This window comes from Phalangium opilio, unplaced genomic scaffold (genome assembly GCF_054372755.1).
Source record: "Phalangium opilio isolate 3A_F unplaced genomic scaffold, DU_Popi_V2 ptg000087l_1, whole genome shotgun sequence".
NCBI classification, from domain to species: Eukaryota; Metazoa; Arthropoda; class Arachnida; order Opiliones; family Phalangiidae; genus Phalangium; species Phalangium opilio.
The window spans coordinates 4,434,427-4,439,879 of NW_028324192.1; the positions used below are offsets into that span (position 1 = coordinate 4,434,427).

A 5,453-nucleotide genomic window follows, 5' to 3' on the forward strand; every position below is an offset into this window, starting at 1 on the left:
CTCAAAGTAAGCTTCTTTGGCCGTGAAACGTCGATTTTGAAAATGTTATTAAAAATCGAGGTAAATTTTTAATTATTGTTCAATCGAGATGAAATCACTTTCAATGAGTGTTTTATAGGGAATTAAGCTGAATTCGGTCAAACATTTCTCCCGAAAAAAATGCATTCAAAAGTGTACCGAAAAAATCGCATGTTTTTTTTCTTCAAGATACAAAATCCGTGACAACGATTTCTTATTTAAAATTGAATTTTAACAGTTTGTTGAATGAATATCGTTACATTTGCTTGAATTAACGCAAAAATCACAAAAATAATGGTTTCAGTGGTTATATTTGAAAACAGTGAACAAATACTCAAAATGTTTTTCTTAGGCCGAGTTACGTCGATTTTGAAAATGTTATTAAAAATCGAGGTACATTTTTATTTATTGTTCAATCGAGATGAAATCACTTTCAATGAGTGTTTTATAGGGAATTAAGCTGAATTCGGTCAAAAATTTCTCCAGAAAAAAATGCATTCAAAAAAGTACCGAAAAAATCGCATGTTTTTCTTCTTCAAGATACAAAATCCGTGACAACGATTTCTTATTGAAAAATTGAATTTTAACAGTTTTTTGAATGAATATCGTTACATTTGCTTGAATTAAAGCAAAAAGTATAAAAATAATGGTTTCAGTGGTTATTTTTGAAAATAGTGAAGAAATACTCAAAATATGCTTCTTTGGCCGTGAAACGTCGATTTTTGAAAATGTTATTAAAAATCGAGGTACATTTTTATTTATTGTTCAATCGAGATGAAATCACTTTTAATGAGTGTTTTATAGGGAATTAAGCTGAATTCGGTCAAAAATTTCTCCAGAAAAAAATTCATTCAAAAAAGTACCGAAAAAATCGCAGGTTTCTCTTCTTCAAGACACAAAATCCGTGAATACGATTTCTTACTGAAAATTGAATTTTAACAGCTTTTTGAATGAATATCGTTACATTGCTTGAATTAAAGCAAAAAGTATAAAAATAATGGTTTCAGTGAACATATTTGAAAATAGTGAAGAAATACTCAAAGTATGCTTCTTTGGCCGTGAAACGTCGATTTTGAATATGTTATTAAAAATCGAGGTAAATTTTTAATTATTGTTCAATCAAGATGAAATCACTTTCAAAGAGTGTTTTATAGGGAATTAAGCTGAATTCGGTCAAAAATGTCTCCTGAAAAAAATGCATTCAAAAAAGTACCGAAAAAATCGCATGTTTTTCTTCTTCAAGATACAAAATCCGTGACAACGATTTCTTATTGAAAAATTTAATTTTAACAGTTTTTTGATTGAATATCGTTACATTTGCTTGAATTAAAGCAAAAAGTATAAAAATAATGCTTTCAGTGAACATATTTGAAAATAGTGAAGAAATACTCAAAGTATGCTTCTTTGGCCGTGAAACGTCGATTTTGAAAATGTTATTAAAAATCGAGGTAAATTTTTAATTATTGTTCAATCGAGATGAAATCACTTTCAATGAGTGTTTTATAGGGTATTAAGCTGAATTCGGTCAAAGATTTCTCAAGAAAAAAATGCATTCAAAAAAGTACCGAAAAAATCGTTACATCTGAGACATCACAACACCGCTCCCGGATGGGCTCGAACCACCAACCTTTCGGTTAACAGCCGAACGCGCTAACCATTGAGCCACGAAAGATCAGAAAATAAATGGTTATCACGTATTATGGAAAAAGTTTGACTTTTCACGCTTCATCTGAGACCTCACAACACCTCTCCCGGGTGGGCTCGAACCACCAACCTTTCGATTAACAGCTGAACGCGCTAACCATTGCGCCACGGAAGCTCAGAAATTAAATGGTTGTCACGTATTGTGGAAATGTTTTGACTTTTACGCTACATCTGAGACCCCACATCACCTCTTCCGGGTGGGCTCGAACCACCAACCTTTCGGTTAACAGCCGAATGCGCTAACCATTCACCACGGACGCCCAAAAATTAAATGGTCGTCAGGTATTGTGGAAAAACTCTGACATTTTACGTTACATCTGAGAACCTACAACACCTCTCCCAGGTGGGCTCGAACCAACATTCTTTCGGTTAACAGCCGAACGCGCTAACCATTGCGCCAAGGAATCCCAAAAATTAAATGGTTGTCACGTATTGTGGAAAAGTTTTGACTTTTAACGCTACATCTGAGACCCCACAACACCTCTTCCGGGTGGGCTCGAACCACCAACCTTTCGATTAAGAGCTGGACGCGCTAATTACTGCGCCACGGAAGCCCAAAAATTAAATGTTCGTCAGGTATTGTGGAAAAACTCTGACATTTTACGTAACATCTGAGACGTCACAACACCGCTCCCGGATGGGCTCGAACCACCAACCCTTCGGTTAACAGCCGAACGCGCTAGCCATTGCGCCACGGACGCCCAAAAATTAAATGGTTGTCAGGTATTGTTGAAAAGTTACGACTTTTCACGCTACATCTGAGACCCCACAAATCCTCTCTCGTTTGGGCTCGAACCACCAACCTTTTGGTTAACAGCTGAACGCACTAACCATTGCGCCACGGAAGCCCAAAAATTAAATGGTCGTCAGGTATTGTAGAAAAACTTTGGCTATTTACGTTACATTTGAGATCCAAAAACACCGCTCCCGGGTGGGCTCGAACCACCAACCTATTGGTTAACAGCCGAACGCGCTAACCATTGAGCCACGAAAGCTCAGAAAATAAATGGTTGTCACGTATTGTGGAAAAGTTTTGACTTTTTACGCTACATATGAGACCCAACAACACCTCTCCCGGGTGGGCTCGAACCACCAGCCTTTCGATTAAACGCTGAACGCGCTAACCATTGCGCCACGCAAGCCCAAAAATTAAATGTTCGTCAGGTATTGTGGAAAAACTCTGACATTTTACGTTACATCTGAGACGTCACAACACTTCTCCCAGATAGGCTCGAACCACCAACCAATTGGTTAACAGCCGAACGTGCTAACCATTGAGCCACAGAAGCTCAGAAATTAAATGGTTGTTAGGTTTTGTGGATAAGTTATGACTTTTTACGTTACATCTGAGACCCTACAACACCTCTCCCAGGTGGGCTCGAACCACCAACCTTTCGATTGACAGCCGAACGCGCTAAACATTGAGCCACGGAAGCTCAGAAATTAAATGGTTGTCACGTATTGTGGAAAAGTTTTGACTTTTTACGCTACATCTGAGACCCCACAACACCTCTTCCGGGCGGGCTCGAACCACCAACCCTTCGATTAACAGCTGAACGCGCTAACCATTGCGCCACGGAAGCCCAAAAGTTAAATGTTCGTCAGGTGTTGTGGAAAAACTGTGACATTTTACGTTACATCTGAGACGTCACAACACCGCTCCCGGGAGGTCTCGAACCACCAACCTTTCGGTTAACAGCTGAACGCGCTGACCATTGCGCCACTGAAGCCCAAAAATTAAATTTTCGTCAGGTATTGAGGTAAAACCTTGACTTTTTACTTCTCATCTGAGACCTCACAACACCGCTCCCGGATGGGCTCAAACCACCAACCTTTCGGTTAACAGCCGAACGCGCTAACCATTCGCCACGGACGCCCAAAAATTAAATGGTCGTCAGGTATTGTGGAAAAACTTTGGCTATTTACGTTACATTTGAGATCCAAAAACACCGCTCCCGGGTGGGCTCGAACCACCAACCTATTGGTTAACAGCCGAACGCGCTAACCATTGAGCCACGGAAGATCAGAAATTAAATGGTTGTCACGTATTGTGGAAAAGTTTTGACTTTTAACGCTACATCTGAGACCCCACAACACCTCTTCCGGGTGGGCTCAAACCACCAACCTTTCGATTAAGAGCTGGACGCGCTAATTACTGCGCCACGGAAGCCCAAAAATTAAATGTTCGTCAGGTATTGTGGAAAAACTCTCACATTTTACGTTACATCTGAGACGTCACAACACCGCTCCCTGGAGGGCTCGAACCACCAACCTTTCGGTTAACAGCTGAACGCGCTGACCATTGCGCCACTGAAGCCCAAAAATTAAATTTTCGTCAGGTATTGAGGTAAAACTATGACTTTTTACTTCACATCCGAGACCTCACAACACCGCTCCCGGATGGGATCGAACCACCAACCTTTCGATTGACAGCCGAACGCGCTAACCATTGAGCCACGGAAGCTCAGAAATTAAATGGTTGTCACGTATTGTGGAAACGTTTTGACTTTTTACGCTACATCTGAGACCCCACAACACCTCTTCCGGGTGGGTTCGAACCACCATTCTTTCGATTAACAGCTGAACGCGCTAACCATTGCGCCACGGAAGCCCAAAAATTAAATGTTCGTCAGGTATTTTGGAAAAACTCTGACATTTTACGTTGCATCTGAGACATCACAACACCGCTCCCGGATGGGCTAGAACCTCCAACCTATAGGTTAACAGCCGAACGCGCTAACCATTGAGCCACGGAAGCTCAGAATATAAATGGTTGTCAGGTATTGATGAAAAGTTACGACTTTTCAAGCTACATCTGAGACCCCACAAAACCTCTCTCGTTTGGGCTCGAACCACCAACCTTTCGGTTAACAGCTGAACGCGCTGACCATTGCGCCACTGAAGCCCAAAAATTAAATGTTCGTCAGGTATTGTGGAAAAACTCCGACATTTTACGTTACATCTGAGACGTCACAACACTTCTCCCGGATGGGCTCGAACCACCAACCTATTGGTTAATAGCCGAACGCGCTAACCATTGCGCCACTGAAGCCCAAAAATTAAATTTTCGTCAGGTATTGAGGTAAAACTTTGACTTTTTACTTCACATCTGAGGCCTCACAACACCGCTCACGGATGGGCTCGAACCACCAACCTTTCGGTTAACAGCCGAACGCGCTAGACATTGCGCCACGGACGCCCAAAAAAAATGGTCGTCAGGTATTGTGGAAAAACTTTGGCCATTTACGTTACATTTGAGATCCAAAAACACCGCTCCCGGGTGGGCTCGAACCACCAAGCTATTGGTTAACAGCCGAACGCGCTGACCATTGAGCCACGAAAGATCAGAAATTAAATGGTTGTCACGTATTGTGGAAAAGTTTTGACTTTTAACGCTACATCTGAGACCCCACAACACCTCTTCCGGGTGGGCTCGAACCACCAACCTTTCGATTAAGTGCTCGACGCGCTAATTATTGCGCCACGGAAGGCCAAAAATTAAATGTTCGTCAGGTATTGTGGAAAAACTCTGACATTTTACGTAACATCTGAGACGTCACAACACCGCTCCCGGATGGGCTCGAACCACCAACCTTTCGGTTAACAGCCGAACGCGCTAGCCATTGCGCCACGGACGCCCAAAAATTAAATGGTTGTCAGGTTTTGTTGAAAAGTTACGACTTTTCACGCTACATCTGAGACCCCACAAAACCTCTCTTTTGGGCTCGAAC

At 41.7% G+C, this 5,453-nt stretch overlaps 1 non-coding gene across 1 annotated transcript; it reads right to left on the reverse strand.

Annotated features, from left to right (window-relative positions):
* Positions 1–4,113: 4,113 nt before the first annotated feature.
* Positions 4,114–4,186, reverse strand: TRNAD-GUC (transfer RNA aspartic acid (anticodon GUC)). The gene has a single exon. It is a non-coding gene; the product is annotated as a tRNA-Asp (tRNA).
* Between the last annotated feature and the right edge of the window lie 1,267 nt (positions 4,187–5,453).